A 23,397-nucleotide genomic window follows, 5' to 3' on the forward strand; every position below is an offset into this window, starting at 1 on the left:
TAATCGGATACCAAATTCGAAAAAACGTTTTTTTCGAACCACCCTAATATTTATGATAGTGAGGATGATGATATGAATGATGAATCACCATAACTAAACAAAACAATACACATCGCAAACTGTCCATGCACACAACATGCCTGTGTCTTTTTTTTTCTTTCTTTTTACTTTTTTAATGTCTTCACTCGTGCCCTATGGGGGGGGGGGATGCACCCGCACATGTGAACAATTGAATCCTTTTTTCTTAAATACCATAAAGTAGAAAGATAATTTTTTAAAAAATCACAAAAAAATCCATGACACAAAAAAAAGACTGCTCTGAGAAATGCAAGGTTTTTGAGCAATCACGATTGCTTATTGTTCTCACTTGACCGTCCTTGATGTTCCGGTTCCTTTTTCAGCTTGGACCAGGCCTGCAGCACCACCGTCCACCGGCGGCGGCGCGGCTGGTCCTGAGCACTGTCCCCCGGAATCCACTTTTGCTGGGCGGTGGCGTCCATGTCCTACACACACATGCCTGCACACAGACACAAACACATGCCTACAGACACACACACACGAACGCCTGCACACACACACGAACGCCTACACACACACACACGAACGCTTACACATACACACGAACGCCTACACACACACACACGAACGCCTACACATACACACACACACGAACGCCTACACACACACACACGAACACCTACACGCACACGCACGTACACAACACTCACTCACACACATGCATACATACACTTACGCACCCACGCACCCACACACATGCGCCTACACAAACACACACGCTCGTGATTGCGAAAAACATAATTTGAATTCAAGATGCCAAAAATTCAAATTATTATTTTTTTTTTTATTTATTTTTTTTAAGGAAACGAAAAAAAACTTGCTCACGTGTGCTACCTTTTCCCCGACAAACATATCATTGAATTGAACTTATAAGTAAGACAAAAGAAAAATGAATTAAAGCCCCAACGTGCATTGTTACATGAATAAATATATTTATTATAATGTGAGAAGATCTTTTTATTAACCTTAGGGAGAAATTTGATATATTTAAATGCTACTGACCGTTTGAATGCGAAAAATATTTTCGTAAACCACTTTCAAAAATAACAGTATTGTAATCTTTTACAACAGGGATTTATAATTTATTTTTAAACAGAGTAACAAATAGAAAATGCTATTTGCGATATTAATTCTTCACAAAGTTGAAACTAAACTTTACGTCGTGTTACTTTAACGCTACGTAAGAAATAATAACATTTGCTTACTATATACAGGGATAACAGTTCTATATTTTTTGTTATTACGCAAGATTTTTAAAATACACTATGAAAATATTGAATCATGTATTTGTTTCATTTTATAGTCTGACAATGTCAAGAAATGATTAATAGGAGTGGTACGATAAGAAACGTAATTAATGCACAAATTGTCTATACAAAAGTTAATTTGTACTTCATTTACAACATTGACATTTTTTGCTCTTTGAAAATGTGTTACTTTCGAATTTTACATTTTTTAATACGAAGCATTTTTGAATTATTTTTAATTTAAATGATTTAATATTTTAAGAAATATTCAATGCTTCAATTGCAAAATTCTTACCTCTTTAATTCCTTTTATTAAGCTCAAGAGCACCATTTCTGATGATTTCAGTTTTTTTATATAAACCCCCCCCCCCCCCCCATAGGGAAAATGTTCTACAAATAAAAACATCCATTTGTGCATTCAGTGATAAACCCAAATTTTATTCCAAGCCAATATTCGTTTCCTTTCAAAAATAAAATTCGTTAAAATTCTGCAGACGATAAATTTAACAATTTCACTTTTTGCTAAAACATGCTTCTTCTTCTTTAGTTATGTGTAAATTTTATTTATAACTGCAAAATCAGTTTCATTTTAGTTATTTTATTTTGTTTTTTTAGTAATTCTATTGTTTGCAATTGTATAAAAATACAATGCTATGATTTTTTTTAACGTTTTTATGTTCTTTTAAAAAAATAAAAAAAAAGAAAGACAGCATTTAAAAGTAATATTTTGAAGAAGAGTAACGTAAGGCGCAGCCGATTTTTTTAAACTTATTTTTATTCTTTTTCGTTGACAAAACGCTTTGAAAGGAATTTCGCGTTGCAATGGCTGTTTAGTACACTGCTATGGGCAGGTAAATGGCAGTATCTATAGAAATGAGGTTTTGAGATATTTGAAGAAACGCGTTTTGGATTCAATGCTAACATACGGAAACGTTGGAAATAGACGCTTTTTTCGCTCCTTTTTTAAAGCGGAAATTAAATAGGCAAGGTTCTACAGTAAAGCTCACGTACAATAGATGACAGAAATGCAAAAAAATGAAAAATGAAAAATTTGCAGTTACTGCCTTTTATCTGCACACTGCAAGTACAGTTTACAAAACCATTTAAAAATGTATTTAAAGTTGACCATTTCTAAAAAAAATGTTTCGGGGTTTTAGGTGTTCGAAATGCAAAAGAGACACATTAGTTAGCTTCAGGTATGTTGGTTTCAAATAATAAATAGGGATTTTTCGTTTGTTTGTTCGTTTCCTTTCCTGTATTTTTGTATATGGTATGATATTTTTTCTATTATTGTACATTTCAACTTAAAGATGCTTTTAAATGTTATTTATGCACTTTTTGAACCTGTGTTGCTGCCTTTTCGACAGATTTTCGATACAAAATATAAGCATTAGGAGCTGTCCATATATACAGTGGCTCCCAAAAGTGTTCGTACACTTTGAAATTTTTTAGTAAAATCAAAATAACTCGAAACTGAATTCGAATATAAAGTCCAATATTTTTTCACAGCATTTCTATGTCATTCTAAATTCAACCCATTGGTTTTTTCAAAATATTGACGGATATTCTTTTTGAAATGGGTCAGAAAGCGAAGAGACAGAGAAATAGCACGCCACAAAAGTCATCGTACACTCAAATATTTTCGAATAAATTCATGATTAAAATTATCATATGCCGTTTTATCAATATTTTTGCATTGTGTTGACCCTTATAAGTCATTTGGCTTTAATTTTTTGTTTATTTATTCCTTAATATTGTGCTTATTACTGTAAAATGGCCGGTACTCGTAAAAAACCGCAAACACCATTCAAAATTTGAATTTTTTTCCCACAGTCGTGGTAAATTGGTTCGAAATGACTCTTAATTAGTTAATTTATTTGTTTGTATAGTAAAGTGCTTGATAAAATGCTTTAAAGAAAGGAATCGGACCGAGAACAAGGTAAGAAATGGTCAACCGGCAAAGTTGACAAAACGTGATCGGAGATTTAAAGTTAAAAAATTTATGAAAAATACACATTTGAGTGCTGTAAAAGTTTCTACAGAGTTAAATGAAACATTTTACATTTAATTTTCACCTAAAATTGTTCGCCAAGTTCTCTGATTAGCTGGCTTAAATGGGACCTCTTCCCGCAGAAGTTTTCTTAGTCGTGCGAAAAACAGAAAGCTTACACTTTTCGTCGCAAAATCAATGATAAATAAGCTAAAAACAGTTTAGAATCATGTCTTACTTACAGATAAAAATTAATTCAACATTTTTGGTTAAATTGTTGTATAACTGTAAGTAGAAGAAAAAAATAGGAACTTAATCTTAAGAACTTATTTGGATCGGTTAATTAGGACGGTGGAGGTGTTCTAGTGTGAGGGTGCGTATCAGCATTAGGACTTGGTAGTTAGTAATTTTTTAATAAAATAATGAATCATGCTGTTCCTTTAAATATTTTAAAAACCAATTTTGAATTATTAGCCAAAAATTTGGTTATTGGAAACAACTTTGTTTTTTATCAAGATAACGATAAGAAGCACAAGGTTTCCAACATTTGCGTCTAGTTCCTCGAAAATTGTCCTAAAGTTTATAAAATACCCCCTCAATCTCCAGATTATAACTTAATGTAACGTATTTAGAGATGTCTGGTGGCTAGATTACAAAAATAGGGCTTTAAAACGAAAATAGAGCTAGAAACAGTAAGTCTCGAAGTGTGGTTCAACACTTACTCAGAAATTACGCAAAAAAAAGAAAGAAAAAGAAGGAAATTTATTCCCAGAGGTTTAAAAGGTGTTATGAATACTGTATGATATTCTACTAATTAACAACTTAATCAAAAGTTAGATTATTCAATAATATATAGACATTTTATAAAGTGTACGAAGACTTTTGTGAGATAAAATTTCCGGCACTTTTTGTTTTTTGATTTTTAAAAAATTAAGTTTTAATATTTTTTTAAAACTTTTCATGTAGTTTTGTTAAAAATTAATCATAGATCTTATAATTAAATACCTATTCCGAAATATTAATTCTAACCAATGAATTGGGGCCTATTTCGTTGAAAGTCGTAGGTGTACGAAGACTTTTGGGAGCCACTGTATATACATTGGCTCCCAAAAGTGTTCGTACAGCTTGAAATTTTGTAGTAAAACCGAAATAACATAAAACTGAATTCGAATATGAAGTCCAATTTTTTTTCACACCACTCCTATGCCATTCTGAATAAAACCCAGTAGTTTTTTTCAAAATATTGCCAGATTTTATTTTTGAAATTTGTCAAAAAACGAAGAGACAGAGAAAAAATTCGCCACAAAAGTCTTACACTGAAATATTTTCGTATAAATTCATAGTTAAAATTATCACCTGTCGATTTCTTATTATTTTTGCATTTTGTTGACACTGTAAAGTCATTTGACTTTAATTTTTTTTTGTTTATTCCCTAATATTCTGCTTATTTATTTTAAAATGGCTCTTATTCGTAAAAAACAGAACACCATTCGAAATTTGAATTTTTTCCCATCAAATTAGCGGTAAATTGGTTTGAAATGTCTCTACATTAGTTAATTTATACCATTCTATAGTGAAGTGCTTGATGAAATGCTTTAAAAAAAAGAATCGGATCGAAAACTGGGTAAGAAAAGGTCAACTGGTAAAGTTAACAATGAGTGATCGGAGGTTTACAGTTAAAAAAATGTTGAAAATGCAGATTTCAGAACTGAAAAAGTTTCAGCAGAATTGAATAAAACATTTTACGTTTAATTTTCACCTAAAATTGTTCGCCAAGTTCTCTGATTAGCTGGATTAAATGGGACCTCTTCCCGCAGAAATTTTCTTGTTCGTGCGAAAAACAGTAAGCTTACGCTTTCTGTCGTAAAATCGGTGATAAACAAGCTCAAAACGTTTTGGAAAAACGTCTTACTTATAGATAAAAATAAATTCAACATTTTGGGTTATATTGTTGTATAATTGTAAATGGAAGAAAAAAATGAGGAATTTAATCTTAAGAACTTAGTTGGATCGTTAGTCTGAACGGAGAAGGTGTTCTTGTGTGAGGGTGCATCTCAGCATCAGGACTTGAAAATTTGGAATTTTTTGATGAAATAATGAATCATGCCGTTCATTAATTGCTTTTCTCTGTAGTTCTTAGTGGGGTATTTTTGCTTCCACGATCCTCGCGTCACTTCCATAATGAAATTTTCCCTTCCCTATAAAATCATAAAGATCATTTGCCATAATCAAGGAATGGCTCAAAATTTTCAATGTGAAAATTTTTGGCTGTGTGTCATCGGTAGCGGTATCCTCTTTTGTTTCGTTCTAGCGGTATCCTCTATGTTCTTAAAATTAGAATAGAAAAAGAATAAAATCGAATTTTCAAAAAATCACTTAGATGTTCACACCCTCATGCTACAAACTAATTTTGTACCAAATTTCATGAAAATTGGCCTAACGGCTCAGGTGCTATGCGCGTCACAGAGATCCGAACAGATATCCCGACAGAGATCCAGATATCCAAACAAACTTTGAGCTTTATTATTAGTTAAGACTCTTTTGTTACTTCTAAAAGATCTTTTTCAGTGAGCTCGGTCTGAATTGTGTGAGTTTAATAACTTTACTTTTGAAAAGATCTCTGGAACCGATTACAAAAAACGTCTCCGGTGGCCCCAAACTCGCTTATAATAGCACGCCAAAATGCAGCTTATTAGGTATTATCTGCAAACTCAGGAGTTTGGATTTTGTGGGGAGCAAGGGTGATTCTGGTTTTGGAGGAGGTCATTTCCAGACCGGGGGGGGGGGGGGGGGGGGTTCATTAGTCTTTTTTGGATATAATTAGGGATCTGGAGCGAATTTTTCGAAATATAAGTTTCGAAAACTCAGCTTTAAGCTCTTTTGGAGCACCTAAGTATGGATATGATCCCCACGACGCACAGTGGTTCAAAACGACAAAAAAGCGGAAAAAATTCAAAAACTTTGAATATTCTCAAAAAAAGCTATGGAAAATTGTTAAAATTGTTGTATGGTAATATTTATCTTCCTGCTGGTTGATCGTATTCACTGCGAAAACCCGATTTTACGTCCCCCGAATCAACGTTTTCCCCGCGTTTTACGATTTTTATCATCAGGTCCCAGTTTTTCCGTGTACTAATAATATTAATTTAACCCGGATGAAAAGTTTATTGATTATGAATTTCCCGCATACGTTTTCCTTTGGCAGTTAAAAAAAGAAAAAAAGTTTTCAAAATTAAGCAACGTGTTTCCTTCTGTGCATTTTTAAACATAATCCAGTCTGTAAAAAGTTAATCCATGAAAACAGAAATGCTACTGCTCCATCCGTAGCCAACCTTGTAGACCCTTCGGCCGCCAATGAAGATGAACAAGATGAGAAAACATAACTCGTCTCTTCTTTCAATACTGCATTTAAGAGCTTACTAATAGTGAAAAACTATTTTCTTTATCATAAAGACCAGGAAAAAACTGCAAAGTATTTCCATCCTGGATGAATTCAATGACTCATTATTACTGACTATTTTCAACCTAAACGCCCGGATTCGTAACTTAATGTGTTAGAATGATCTAAATTGGTATGTACAATAATGTTCTTTTCGTTAAATATCGGGTTTTTACATTTTTATAAGCGTCATTGTAGCAGCCTTTTTTATTATTTTTGTTTCCTTATCTGATTTTTGCTTTCTATACATTTCCGATACTTTACGTGTTCCCATATTTTATGTTTTTTTTTTTTTTAATTTGAATTGACGTTTTCCCATACTTTATGTATTTTATGTTTGATTTAGGACACTGAGAAACGTGAAATCGGGGTTTCTCTATAGTTCTAAATTCATTTTTGTTTTTAGCGAAAAATATAAATTAAATCAGTTGTATGCCACACGCAAGATTTATTTATTGCAATTGATACCCTCGAACAATATTTTCTGGCAATGTTGACAAACTGAGAACAGCTTTATACTAGAATGATTTCGAAAAGGAAATCAGAAATTTCAAGCGTTTGATGATTTTCTAATTTCATTGTTTTATGAACAGAATGGTTATTTAACTTTTTATATAGAATTCTGTATGAGTTTTAAAAATTTCTTTCTTATATGTATCTCCTTTAAAGTCATACGAAACGGGTCCGAAAATTGTGTTTTTCAAGTTACAATTGCATTGCTGTAGAATAATGCTCCATATTGAGCATTAATACAACGTAATACCAACCATAACAACGTAAATTTGTTTAAAAAATCCTCTATATTTATTGATGAATGTTTCAAGAGCCCCAACTTTCGGAAACCGCAAACAAACGTTTTTAGGCTCTCCTGCAAAGTAGTGAAACTGTGACATATGTAGTCTGGAGCATGTCAAGTTTGATGACCAATTTCTTTGATAAAAAAAAGCAATTTAGCCCCGTCATCGTTACGGGTTATTTTCTAGCTTACTATATTGGCGTTTGTGAATAGCGAAAATCAAACAAAACATCTGCCACGACTGTAGTCGCAGGTGGTCGCAGCTAAAATGTTGTTGTTTATTTACAGGAAGGATTAAACTATTGATATATGTAAATTTTAGCCCACCGGAAGCCGCCGATAAAAGTATATTCCACAATATTTTTCATTATAATTTCTAGAAAATAATGTTTTTTTTATTTCAGGTAGTTTTCAATTTTCATGAATTTTTAATTTTTAACTACGATGTAATAAGTATCCTATAAGTGTGAAAAACCAATCAGGAATGACTTTTATTAAATTTTAGTCCTCCTTATTGAACGAATGAATTAAAACTGAAGTATAAGACGTACGTCCGAAAAAAGTAAAAACATAATTGTTCAGCAATCTTGGCTTACTTTTGTGAAAAAGGATTTTTTTTTTTTCAAAAAACCCTTGTGGAGTAAGTTACTACAGCTCAAGGGCTAAGTAATTACGGCATGAAATATTTTTTATCTTAAAACATAAAAATGGCTATTTTTTCCGCCCTTGAACCACTGTGCGACGCCCCCTCTGGATCCGCGCTTGAGAAGAAGTGGATAATTTACCCGGAAATTGCACCTGTAAGATAATTATTGTGATCAGTTTAACTTTGCTCTCTCACATGAACATAACTGAAAATTTTACAAACTGATAAATTCTCAAGATATTTATTTTTGAGCAAAAATGAAGGAGCAAAGGGATATTACGGAAGCTAGGCAACAAAATGTTGTCAAAACACATATAAAATACGGAGCACCAATTCACTGGTGAATGGGGGGTGGGATAGAATTCCACTTCTATGAGGAAGTATCAATCAGCCGTCAGCCCAATTCCCGCACACCTCGAATAAACTTCGATATCGTTTTCGACTTGGTCACGTGACAATTTCGATATGAAATTGGTGAAGCTGAAACGAAAAAGTTTGACCGGCACAAGAATCACTCTGAATCCGAAAATTTAAGGGCTCGTTTATCTTGATTCTATCTAATTCTATCTACCAGTAGCATAGCGAGAAATTTGTTCTGGATAGGGACAAAGCAAATTTCTGACTACGTTATTGGTAGATACAATTGATCGTATTCGATTCGATCGAATTCAGCTAGATTGAATTTACCCCTTAATTGAAGATAGCATTAAAATTTTTAAAAATGCTTTAATTTATGCATCGATTGCAATATTTGTTCAAACATTGAGTGACAATTTGATTCAAATAAATGTTTAATGTTATTGAACCGCTATTTTATATTTTGCTTTATTACTTCTCTTTATGAAGAAGTACCTTCCAAAATTTCAAGACGAGGGAAATTAACACTCTATTTGTAAAAAAATATTTATTTCCCTCTCAGCTACTCACATCATTTGTAAGCTTTTATTTTCACTTAGTCAAATGTTTAGAAGATCCATTTTATAGGCATACTTGAGAGAAAACATGTCCCACACATTTATTACAGAGCCGTCTGGCAGAACATGCAGGAGGCCCTTTCATTTTCTTTTGAAGTTGGAAATACTTACTTGTAGATAAGTTTTAATCTCGCTCTTTCCAACTCGGGTCCCATTGCTGTTGTACCTCTTATAGTCTATCCCAGTTGCGTATCCAAGAGGAGGCAGGGCCGACGAGAGGCCATATCAGCCTAGTCGTAAACTAGGGACCACTCCCTTGAGAGCATCCGGCTTGGATTCGGAGTAGTATAAGTGTGACAAGTTTAATTGGGGATTAGTGGTACCCGCACGGCTTTGCCTATAGTAGAAAATTAAAAGGTCTTTTGGTTCGTCTGTATATTTACAAAAAATGTATGGTGAATTTCTCGCCAATTGGCTTGCCCATGTTACGTTTCCACGTTATGATAACTTGGTAATTTACTCGTCCATCTTATGATAATTTTGCTGGGGAAATTTTTCTTAAAATTGGAATACAAAAAGAACAGAATCGAATTTTCGAAAAATCGCTTCGAAGTGCACACTTCCATGCTACAAACTAACTTCGTGTAAATTTCATGAAACTCAGCCGAACGGTCTAGGAGCTATGCGCCTCACAGAGATCCAGACATCCTCCAGACATACAGAGAGATTTTCAGCTTTATTATTAGTAAAGAAGGGAAGCCGATCACCAAACTGACAAGGGGCCACCTTGGCTCTTAGTGGCCCTAAGAGGAAGATATCCCCTCACTCCCGAAAATTTTCTTTTTTGACCATAGAAAACGACTGAAACAAAAAATATCCCCCAAGTAAATTTTATCAGGCTACTCCACTTCCCTCCCCCCAGGTGGTGACTGATATGTCTTAAGTGTGGAAATGACGAAATTAAACGATGCATTTGCACCAGTGAATGCCGAAGACATTATGAAGGAGAGAACTGTGAACATGATGAATGTGATACCATATTTATAGTGTTATATTGTATTCTTGCGTGAATAAGTACACACAAACACACATAATTGTGGGAAAGGACATTTCCTGCGGGCATTTATCGTAAATTTCTTTTTTTCCCTTCACTTCATGACGCTTATGAAAATTGCTGGACAAGCGTAAAGTATATGACAGCGTTCCGCATCGTTTTATCAGCTGGACTCGGCAGGAGGAAAGGAATAACAAATTTAGTGTCAGTAGGAGGAGTCGTTGGTATTTAAGTGCATCCGGTACCATGAAATAAGGCAACAACTCATTTCTCGCGATCACAAATGATTCTGCAGTTATTGCTCGCGAAACGACCACTTTAGAACACATCTCCTACCAATTGCGTGAAAATCGAGTTTGCTCTTTTGTAGAAGCATGTAACGATCCCGAAAAAACCTGTTCCCAATCGAGCTATTAATCGAGAAACCGATTAATGGTCAGAAGGGAGGGCTGGAAGTAATCGATAGCCCTTCTTCAAAGGCACTGTTTTCTTTTTTGTGTGGTGAGGTAGGAAGAAAAGGTAAAAGGGACTTTCCCTCCCTCCCCGATTCCACACGCGACTTTTTCCCGTCTGCATAATGCCCGCTATCGTAACAGCCGCGTAACGATTGTTGTTAGCACGCGCTTGTATCCAAGGCGACTGGGGCGGAGCGTGGTGGTTGCCAATCATGACGAGTGGGGCGTGGCCAGCGGACGTGGGTGATGGATTAGTGTGGAGGAGGAGGCATGAGGCAGAGCTACCGGTTAGCAGACGATAACGCGCGAGCTGGTGCGGCTGCTGTAACATTCTTTGTTCCGGATAAAGAGCGGTACCGTGGTTGACAACACCTGTTTTCCGCTGTGCAATGTGCGTCGGAGAGAATACGCGGTCCTCCGGATATCGGCGATGAGGCACCGGATATTCCATCGATGCGGGCGGGCGTCCGGCATGGAGGAAGAAATGCCCCCTCCAGACGTGATCATGTCCGGGGGGAGCTCTTGACCGGCAGGACGTCGAGAGCGCAATCGTTTCCACGTTCTTCACATTCCGTCCATCTTCACATTCCAGTGGGGGCCAAGGCATGTCGTACTCACAGTTTGGTTACACCTATTCTCCTTCCTCGCAGGTAAGGAAATTTTTGGAAACTTTTTCAGTAGACCCATTCCTCTGCCCCCCCCCTCCCTTTTCTCCCTGCCTCAAAAATGTAAAATTATGTGATCAAATGAAGTATGGGCTAGCATTGAATAATGTGAAACAAAAGAGAAATTAGCATTATCTACATGTTTGCAAGTTTTGCTGTTTGCGCTATTGCTCCGATATAAAAGAGATCACCTAAATTTCAAGCTTTCAATATAATATATTTCTTTTGAATTTCCCCATTTGTTTTAAAATATACTTTTTTTCTGTCGATAATATATCAAGGTGACTCTCCATCATATGACTCTCCATAATGATAGTCCATAGAACTTGGTATGTACTAGCAATGTAAAACGTGTAGCAAGGGAGAAATTCGCATTCCCTACATTTTTACACGATTCTCTACCTGTGCTATTGCTCCTCTATAAAGGTAACACCTAAATTTTAACGTTTTAAATATGACATCAGTGAAACGTGTTTAAGTTGATCGACCATGGGGCAGAAGTTTAGTGATCAACTAAGACAAGTGTTCTACTTATGGAGGTCGAAATACTGCCTGATCCAGGACTGATTCTGTATCTGACAACAGTGGTCAACTTTACAGGTTTTAGTTATTTCTTTTTCATTTCTCTCCTTCGCCCCCCTCCTTTTTTGGATGTCTATGTTGTTGTGACAGTAATAAGACAAAATATTTGATAGAAAATAAAACGAGAAAAAGACTACCGTTGTGATACATGTAGCTAATGAGAAATTAGCATTCCTTACACTTTTACAAGCATTTTTGTCTGCGCCAGCAGAGGTGCCTACCTGAGGTCATGGCGCAGAAGGTGCTGAAATTTTTAGAGGGGTTGTTTTAAGGGATATTTTTCTCTTGTTTTTGAGGGGGACTCTCGCTCTTGGGGGGTCTTCATGGTATTTAAGGGGTGCGCCGTTGATCTTTAGGGGAGGGGAGCACCTTTAGAAAAAGCTCCTCTATAAAAGTAAACACCTGAATTTCACGTTTTGTCTAAAGGTTTTTTTTTTTCTTTCTTTCTTTCTTTTTTTTCAAATGTATATTTTTCTGTCGATGAAATATTGAAGTACTTAACTATTGGTAATAAAACGAAGGATAAACTAGCAATGCAAAACTCGTAACGAGAGAGGAAATAGCATCGCTTGCTTTTTTACAAACTTTTCTATATTCGTTATTGTACCATGAAAGAAAATACCGTAATTTCACCGCTTCAGTGCACCACATTTCCTTTTTTGCTTCTTCCTCTCTCTCTCTCTCTCTCTTTTCTTCTTCTTCTTCTTTTTTTTTTTTTTTTTTTTTTTTTTTAATGTATACTTTTTTTGCCAATAAAATATCAAGTTTAATGAAAAATAAAGTAAGGTGTGAAGCAAAAACTAAAAATTGTAACACGGGAAAGCTTGAAAAAAAAAAGCATTCTTTACTTTTTTACAAGTTTTTCTATTTGTGCCTTTTGATCCTCTTTGAATGAAAACAGAAAGTAAGACACGATTGATATTTTTATGTACCTCCTACTACTTATTTGATTTGAATATAAATGAGGAGGTGGCTTCTATATTATTTTTATTTAAAATGACTAAAATGCATAGATTTAGCCAAGGAGAGGGAGGCAGGATGTCCCTGAACCATATGTCTTCCCTTTTCTGTTACCAAAGTTTCAAAGGTACTCTGAAATAGCGTCTTTAGAACTTCAGTTTCATAATGATACAGAAGGAAAGTTTCCCCTTCCCCACTTCTACCATGCATCACAGAAAATATTGCATTTTTGGAGCTTCCGTTTCGAAAAATTTCCGCAGGAAAGTCCTCGAATCCTAATCCTTCCCCTGACGCTACCTGAAATGGTCAACCATCACCTCTTCAAATTATCCGAAACTTTATCCAAAGGAGAAGATCTCCACTCCTTTCCTCCTCCAAACATCCCCAAAGATGGTCTAAAATTGGCTTTTTGTAACTCAATTTCGAAAAGTTTCCAGGAGGAAGTTTAAACATTACTGTAGTAGAGTCCTCCCAGGGAGTGGAGTAATCGCACCCATAGCAACTCCATTGTATCCACGCTTGTCACATAGCGATATTTACTTTTTCGGGGCTGCTCGCACAGTCGTGAAAAGGATAATAAAAGTGGTAATAGTTTGAATTTTAAAAAAAGTTTCTAAATGCTTGAGAGTTCCCCGTTTTTATTTCACTGAAATCACAAAATTTCCACAATTTTTGTATTGCATATTATCTTGCAATGTAGGATGAAATATTTCTTCAACCTTCCTAGAATAGCTTCTAAATAGTAACTTCAGAATAATGGATTATACTTCGGATGGAATAATACGAGCTGTGCATTATGTTACCAGCTTATTTTGCAAAACAAAAATTAGAAACCGGACATTATAACTTTGACAGCAGAGTGCAGCGTTGGGTAATTCTAGTTTCTTTTGAAGTGAAATATACTAAAAAAGATGGCATGATGTAAATTTTACCCAGTCTTGAAAAAACGATAGTTTTCTCATAGAAACAGCAGTAAAGTACAGCATTCAAAGAAAAAATTTGTCCTAAGTTCCCATTTTAGTTCAGTTTGATGACTCTCAAATTTTATTTCTATAAGATTTCGGTGATTTTTGTTCCTCTACAGTCATTTAAGGCAAGTTTTGAACAATGTGGCACTTTTCATTTTTCGTTTTGTGCCACTTCATAACTTTTAGTATATTTGACTTCGAAGGAAGGCACTGGCGAAGTTGTAAGCTCAGTTTTCTATGCTTTATTTTGTACAATGAGCTGGCAACACTACACACAGCTTTCAATCTGTCTGAAGGAACTAATTGGAAGCTACTCTTGAATGCTGATTTGGAGTAGTTGAAAGCTTTTGTCCAACATTGAAATATTCAATGCTATCTGATGAACTCTGCAGATCTTGTGGTGTTGCGAAATAAAACTGAGGAGTTTTCAAACATTTGGAAAGTTTATTTTTTCGTTTCAAAATTGAGATATTTTTATGGAAATAATTCATTTTGCATGGCATGAATAATATGGTTCAAAGTAATCCTGCGTGCCAGAATAACTTCCAACGGGATTAATCATTTTTTTACAGGGTTGCCACGCCACAGGGAAACCTGAAGAAACAGGGAAAATACAGGGAATTCAAAAATCAACAAAAAAAACAGGGAAAATCCAGGGAATTTTGAAAATTTCCTCAAAAACCTGGAAAATACAGGGAATTTTTTTTTCCTTCCTAAATTAAGGTTACAAAAATCAATTCCCAAATATATAAACTACCAAAAATTAAATAAATAGTAATAATTATAATGAGAATATTAATAAATTTCAGAAATAAAGTAAAATAAAAAATGGTAATTTTGCTTGAAAGTTTTTTTTAAAGTAAATATTAAAATATTTATCATAAAAATAGAATCTTGAATTTCATGATAATTTAGAGTGTATGAAATTAGCTGTCAATAATCATTGTTCTCTGTCACTTATACACTTTTAGGTCCATGGCTAAGAGAAGTTTTTTTTTTTTTTTTTTTGAATAAAAAGTTGAATATATTCAACCACCATGCTATTGTTTCAGTTATTATGAATTCGTATTTATTTTCCCTTATTTAATTAGAAATTTGTGTTTCGTTTTTTTACCCTGTGGTGAAATTATCAAGATATTAATGTTCTTTTCCAAATAATCAGTGCTCGCTCGTTTGTAATGTTTTATTTTCATACAGGGAAAACACAGGAAATTTTTTTTTTTTTCCAAAATTGAGTGGCATCCCTGTTTTAAATGGGTTTTCATGTATTATTGTCGTAACTGTTGGTACTTATTTACCTTACTTTAGGAATTTTTCTTCAGTTTTATGTCAGGTTCGATAAAAATATGAGTAGGGTAAATTAAAATTGAAAATTTGTAGGAAAATGTTAACCTGCGTGAATGACTTATTGATTCTGTTAACTCTAGCTTTTATTCTGCTGGAATCTTTAATTTTTCTTTGAAAAATTTTTTTAGAATTTTTTTTCTTTTATATTTCCATTTAAACTTGATTATTCTTTTTGTGTTCTAACATTACACTTTTTTTTCCTTTTTTGTTCTTTATTGTAATAAAATAGAAAATTCTTGTTGAGAATTGCAACGTATAGTATTCGTTTATGTGTTTCAAAATGCATTTCCCATGTAAAATTTAAATTTAAATATTTAAAGGAAAAGGATGAATAACTGTTTTAAACAACTCTTAGTTTAAAACTGAAGAAGAAACAGAGAAAAATTAAATTCACTACCAGTGACGGAAGGAAGTCAAACATAAATTGAACAAGCAAATAAATAAATAAACATGTTAGAGCAGATAAAATCAACTAAACATTTCAAAAATCTGTGTGACTTTAGTACATATTCAGTTTTTAGTTCTTCTTCACGGGGAGAATTTTATCAACTTGAAGTAATACTGTCCTTTCAAGCAAGAACGTTTATTTCAAAACATAATTTTTTTGGCAGTGAGCATTAAAGTACTTGTTTTATCCCAATCCAATTTTATCCTAAACTGTTCATATTTACACTATGTACTCCTACTTAGCCAAATTAAGGGGGTATTCTAGTCTAGAGGCTTGATTTTAAGGTGATTTTAGGGGCATAACAGAAAAAAAAACAGTAGCTATTTTCTCTATCAATTTTTATCAGTTTTTTAATGATATTTTAAAAGTATGAAAAATGCGTAATAGTTGAAAAAAAAGTTCAAAATTGAAGTTGATGGAGGCTGGCAAAGTGGGGACTCTAAAAAAAGGGGTTCTCCTGGTTGACGATATTCCAATCCTCCAGGTGATCTGAAACAAAAAGTTAAGGTTAATTCTTATTAAACAAGGATGTAGAATTGTCTGGACGTAGCCAATTTGATTTTTTTTTCTTTTCACAAAATAGCGTTTTTTTTTTTTTTTAATTGTTGTATTTTTTTTTAATCATAAAAATCAAAAATTACAAAATCCCAAACGTGGAGACAATTTTGATAGTACTAAGAGAAAGTCTCTACCAAATTTCAAGTAAATGGGTTCATTAGAACTTGAGATATCTTGTCAACCTTATCGAAAATACAAGTTTCAAGAAAAACGGGTTTTAAGTTTGCAGTCTGATTTCAACAAAAGAGTTTATTTTAACAAAATTAACTATAACTCCAAAAAAAATTTGACCTTGCATAAATCCTCGTAGAAATTTATTCTTAAAGATCCAAACTTTGAGAATATGAAGGCAAAAAAATAATTTTTTTTTAATTTCTAGACTAGAATACCCACTTAAATCTAATATTTTTAAAACAATATTGTTGGTGCACAGTTAATGAGTCTATTGGGCTGTTCATAAATGGTGTCAGACTTTTCTACCCATATTTGACTAGCTCCCCCATCGTTTTATAAAGCGTCATTTTACTCCACTTTTCACGTGCCAACGTGTGAAACGAGACAAGGTTTACAAAAAGTATTATTACATACAATATGCACAGGTGGGGGGAGGGAGAAGGGTGCCTGTTTGCCCGGGCCCGATTCTGAAGGGTGGAGGGGGCGAGATTTTTAAAATGAGGAATGAAATATACATGTAGGGACGTAGGGGTAAAAACAATATTGAAGGGGGCCCGTAAAAGTCATCTGTGACGGGCCCCAAAATTTTTGTGCACGCCCCTGATAACACGAGTAGATAAATATTAATATAAAAGAGCAACTGAAACAGAAATAATTTCGAAATTGAAACATAATTTGACATATTTTGCTTTACATACTGTGTGTTTACTCAATGAGCGCAAAATAACTATAAAAATATTGTGTTTAGACATTTACCTCTGTTTTAAGTTAAACCTTTATGTGCATGCTTATTTTTTACTAAGAAATGAAATTAGTGAGAATACAAAGCAAAATTATTTGAAAAATATTTGCCTTTTTATATTTTAAAAATAAGCGTAGTATGAAAAAATACATAATAATATTTCATCAACTGCTGTTAAATGTTTTTGTTTTAATCAAAATGTGTGATTTTCCCCTTCTTGTTACCCCCTTCCCCTTATCACAAAATGTCGCATCTTCATGAATCGCCTCACAAAAAATCATTCGTGGACGATCCTTTACGTCAAAGAGAAACATTTTAAGGCCTAATTGAACTCCCTTAGCCCCCTAATTGAACTCACTTAGCCCTTCTTATGTAAGGACACAGTATTCGATTATCTGTATAAATGTACATCAAAGTGAAATCTTTGAATTAGATGCGTTATTGGGTATGCAATGATTACATTAGATTTGAATTCATTTTACATAAAAATTATACGTATTCATGATTAAATAGTGGTTGTGTCCCATCACTAAGTTCAGTCTAAACGTTTTATGACTTTAGCTTATAAACGTTTCGAAGTCGAGACACAGAACTCCCTCTCCTAATTTCAAAATTGGCGTACTATTACCATTTTACGGCACTATTTTAGGAAATGTTTCTGAAAGGGGTCACTGAACTCCCCTCTTCCTTATCTTTAGAACGTCAAAGCCAGCCTGAACCTGTTAAAGAATTCAATATCGAAAACATTCGGACATGCCTAAATTACGCTCTTTGCAAGAGGAGCGTTTGTTCGCAATCATATTGATGAAGCGAAAACATTGTATTTCCCATCCCCATACACCCCTCCCCCTCTTTCCAACTAGTCTTTTATGAAGGACGTTAGAATTTTTTAGCATTGCATAAACTATTGCCCGATATAAAACTGGAACATTTCAAAAAAAGTAGAAACAGTTGCCCATCTTTGTTTTTGTGTTTTGGATTTGTCCACGATGACTGACGTTACAATTTGACTCTATTTTTAACTTACAAATTCAGCACTGTCTTGAAATTAAATTTTTTTTCTCCTGAAATTGATCTAAAATATCATAATATGGTACATTACTGCCCCCACACTTGTTTTCACACTTGAGGAAATTTTTTTATGTGAAATTAAGGGGAATAAAAAAAACGTGACTGATGTTACGCAGAAGAGACATTGAGAAAATTGACTTATATACAATTTGAAATCCTCTTCAAACTAATAACGTAAAATCTAAACAGATTTTTTTCCCTTTAAAGTAGAGATTTTAAACTTGATGAAAACACTTTGTTTTATTCGGAAAACTTAAAAACGGAAAATATAAAAATTATTTAACCCCCGTGACTGATGTTACAAAGATTTTAGGACTGATGTTACATTTACAATAAATTACTGCAATTATAAATTATTTCTCCTTAAAAATGAAATTAGCACATGGTTTGTTTAAAATTGTATTTAAATAACAAAAAAAGTACATTTATAAAGTTTTAAAAGTTATATTTTTGATGTATTTCATAAAATAAAAAGTCCTCTTGCATTTATTACATCTAGTGCGCTAATTATTTTATTCTTTTCACATGTGAATAATAAATTTCATTTCACATTGACAGGCTATTTCCAATGTTTTTCTGTTAGAATCTTGATAGTTACTAAATACTCTTAGTTTTCGATACATCTAACTTCTCGTGATATAATTCTTAGTTGTTAACATGTTCTCTCTACTGGAAGTGATTCCCTTCTTAACTGCAAAAAAAGTGTTGTTGCTAAACACCTGCTGCAGCTTATGAATTAAAAAAAAGTATTACTCAAATATAACTCTTTATAACATGACTGCAAGTCGGATGGCGATAGCTCTGAAATTTGCATGAAGCTGTGACATTCAGAAATATTTCTGTATCGATGATATAGCACTTTTTTTCAAATCAGAATTAGTTGTATCTGATTGTCAAATTCCATGTTGGAAAATTCTTTTACAGCTGCAGTTTTCCTTTGTGAAAATATAACAAAGAGCGCTTTTAATAACTAACAGATTTTACCAAGGTTTCATTATTTTAAAGAGGGGTAATGCAGTTAATTATTTAAACCTGTGACTTCAATACTTTAAATTTGTTCTGCTCTTGTTCTACTTCATCATCTAATTTCTCTTTATAGTTCTATTCTGAACTAACTTTGGTAATTATGCTAGGTTTTTAAAATTATTTTATTTATTTTTTATCGCCCGCTCTTTTTAGCTTCTACTTTGTTTTACTTTTTTGTAATTTTCATGTTTTCCTTTATTTCTTAATTATCTCGCCTCCTTTTTTGCCTTTCTGCAGCAGTTAATGGCATTTGTGCAATTTGTTTGAGGTTTATTACCGAAAAGAGAAATGTTGCTGATGTTACATATTTTAAATAAGTTTTAAATAATTAAATTCAACTATTTCTAAATATTTAAGGGATTAATATTAAAGATATCATCATAAATGAAGAGAATATGACTTTTTATACACTTGGGTTTGTTTTGTTTAAGCAGTGCAAACTTTTATACAATTTTGTGACTGATGTTACATTAGAGAGTATGAGGCCTAGTTTAAAAAAATGTTAAAACACAATTATAACAGTTTAAAGTTTCTTTGTTTGGTCTAATCTCTTCGTATGTAAACTAAATTTCAATAAAAAATAAGATTGTAGACATAACAATTAATTTTCTAAATGAAAAAAGGGATTAACTTTTTGAGCCGCTTATACAACGACACGTGGGCACTGAGTAGTGTTTTTTTAAATTTGCCTATAAAACTTACAAAAAATGTGTTTATAACTTTTTTTGCATAGTTTTATAAAAATATTCTTTTTGACCTCATATGAAAGAAAAAGGTTATTGATACAATGAAGTTTTTTTTTTTTTTACTGTGATGTCTCTAGTTTCATGGAATTGCCCTTTTACACAATCTTCTGCATTTCTTTTATATATTTTTTTGAATTCCAGATTTTAAAGTTTTTTTCTGAATCGCAAAAGTCCTTGATAATTCTCGGTCAGTGGTTTTACTCTTGCATTGATTTTATAAGAATACATTTTGTAAAAAGTAATTTTGTGAAAAGTTCGTATTATTTGATTAGAATTTTGTGAAGTTCAGTTTTGGTAGATTGGAATTTCGTGATGGGTCCATAAATAAACCTCAATTCCCTCTGGCCAGGCCCTTTAATTTATAAAGATTTTGACGACACTTGTAAAAGTCTTTATGAAACGAATCTTAAAATTTTATGGGAATACTGTATGAAACATTTCTATACAGTCAGTCTACACAGATACTTTTTTTTTTTTTTTTGTAAATAAAATGTGTAAGAAGTGCGTCAACATTATTTAAAATGATAAACCATGTTGAATCAGTTCCTCAGGTGTTTTTGCAGAATAGTAATAGCTTTAATAGAAGCTTAAAAATTCTCGTAATAAACTTACGCTGACTATGTAAATATTACTATTATATATTTTCATCCATAAGCTCATTACTTTTTGAATTGAAAAAAAGGCGTTCCTTTTAACGCCGAAACACATGTCTGCCGTAATCTACAATTTGTGTTTTTTAACGTTGTTATTTCTTACTTTATTATTACATACGTTTTGAAATCAAACTTTCTGCTTCAAATCATTAGAGTTATATCCTCTTTGTGCTTAAATGAACTTAAAACACAAATAGTGAAATGGCTCCGAACTGCCCTTGAAGTTATTAAAAGATAACTGTATTCATATTTTAAAAATCGTTAAGTGCAACTTTAAGAACCGAACAAGCATTTTCGAGCCTCTTCAACAATTTATTTCAGTTACAGAGATACAATCTGGTGAAATCTCAGGAAGTTCTGAGAATTTCTCCGCAGTTAGTTGATTGAAATCTCTTTCAATTTTTTATTCATTTCCTGCCGTCGATAATCCGATGCTATGCTTATTTCGCACGTGACACTTTTAGGCAATAAATCGTTTAGAAGATGCTGGTGCTCATCGAGGCACTTTTTTAAAAAATCTCAATTTTTTAGTTGGTTTTTTTTTTCTGCTTGTTATTGGTATCAAAAATTTTACAGAGGAAATTTTAAATTTTCTTTAACAATCTAATTCTTAACGACTGAGATAATTCTAAAGCTGCCCTAAAACTTGCGCCCACGGAAAAACCATAATTCATTTTTGTTTTTGGCAACGACTAAAACTAAAATTCTTTTTAATGTTATTTCTAAGTTTCAATTTTGCGTTATGATTGTTATGCTTTGGCAACGGTTGAAAAATAAAATAAATCGCCGAAAAAGTGTTGTTCTTTTTTTTTAGATACTTTTTCATTAAAATTATATTTCTTTGCCAAGTACTTATTGTACAAAAATCCTTTTAACTTTATTTGATGGTTTTTTATATTTTGTATTTATTTATTCATTTATTTTATTTATTTATTTATTTTTTTTGGTCATTGAAATTAGAAATTTTATTTTGAAGGAATTTTTCACTGTAATTCATTTGTATAACTTATTATTTCTGTCTGTTAACTAACATATTGAAAGGGGTAAAAAATGAACTAAAAAAACGCAAGTTTAAAAGAAGTATCAGTATAGCTGAAGTTTATTGTAACATGATGAACTAACTAATTTGCCAATATTTAGTACAAAGGGAAAACTTTCGTAATGCAGGAGGAAATAGCCGATATTATGATGATTATTCAGTGCAATTTTGATTAATATGTACATGGAACTTGGTCCACAAAATTAGACAAGCGAAAGATAGAAAAAGATTTCAATGGAAGATGTATTTAAAGAATATGAATGGTTTTATACACATGTGAACAGGGTGTACGCGGGGGGGGGGGGGGGAGAAGGCCGGGCCCGAATCTGAGGGGCCCCGAGATCTTTTAAACGAGGGGTGAAATATATGTAGGGGGAAAACAATATGGATGAGGGCCCGTAAAAGTCAATTGTGAAGGGGCCCCAAAATTTCCGTGCACGCCCCTGCATATGAAACTGAATAATATATATATATATATATATATATATATATATATATATATATATATATATATATATATATATATATATATATATATATATATATATACTAGACTTTATTATTTCACAAAAACAAGACGAGAGGAAAAGGAAGTTACAAGAAGTATTTTCTTAACATAATGATTTTAAGTACACGGACTTCACTAATGTTTTTTGCAACTTTATTATATTAATTTTATTTATAATAAATCAGTTTAAAATAAATCTGTTATACTTGATTTACATTTTCATCATTCTAAACTAGATTTTCAGGTTAATGATTACAGAAAAGGCATAAATCTAAATGTTTTTAAAAATTTTAATCAATTTCAGCGACGAAATGAAACGTAATTTAAGGAGAGGTAATATTCCTACTTATGTCTAGATTAGATTAGTCACAAAAATTCTGGTGGAAATTAGTTCATTTATAAATGAAATTAACACTTTTTGTTGAATCCTGAAAAGTTGCATTTGTTGGACTTATGTCTTTCTGATATAATTGATTCAAATGAAAATTTAATTATACAAATGAATTTTGTAAAAATAATTTCTGAAGTGTGATATGATTTAGAAAGTAGTCATTCGAAATTTTTATAGCGTTTAAGGTGATGAAGTATTCCAAAACTTTACAGAAGTAAAAACAGGTGCAAGAAAGATATGCAACCGGAGAGAAACTAAGAAATTCCTCCCACCCCCTCCCCGATTCATTGAAAAAGGGAAGAAAATAAAAGAAAAACGAGCTGATGTGTGCATCACATGACTTCCTTTTACTCCAATTTAATGTCATTTCCCCATTATTCGCTATTTTAATGTGATTCAATATTTATTCTCTAAATATCACCAACAATGGCCAAATTGAAACCAAAAAAAAAAAAAAAAACTCCGCCAAATTTGTCGCCAAGTTGGCGACAAAACTTGGCGACCAAAAGACTAGCGATATATCGCCAAGTGTCCGACAAATTATAACGCCACTTGAGTTTACATCGAAATTAACAATGATTTCCCGCCAAAAAGGTGCAAAAGACCCCCTTAGGAACATCCGAAAGCAACCAAAAGGGGAGGTGCACAACTAGACCCCACTACGAGTCTATGTACCAAATTTCAACTTTCTAGGACATACCATTTTTGAGTTATGCGAGATACATACGCACATACGCACATACGCACATACACACATACGCACATACATACAGACGTCACGAGAAAAGTCGTTGTAATTACCTCGGTGATGGTCAAAATGGATATTTCGCGTGTCTATACATTCTTAGGCACTTTTCCGCATGTGGTCGAATCGAAAAAAAAAAACTCAACATTCATTTG

Source organism: Uloborus diversus, chromosome 5 (assembly GCF_026930045.1).
Source record: "Uloborus diversus isolate 005 chromosome 5, Udiv.v.3.1, whole genome shotgun sequence".
Taxonomy (NCBI): Eukaryota; Metazoa; Arthropoda; class Arachnida; order Araneae; family Uloboridae; genus Uloborus; species Uloborus diversus.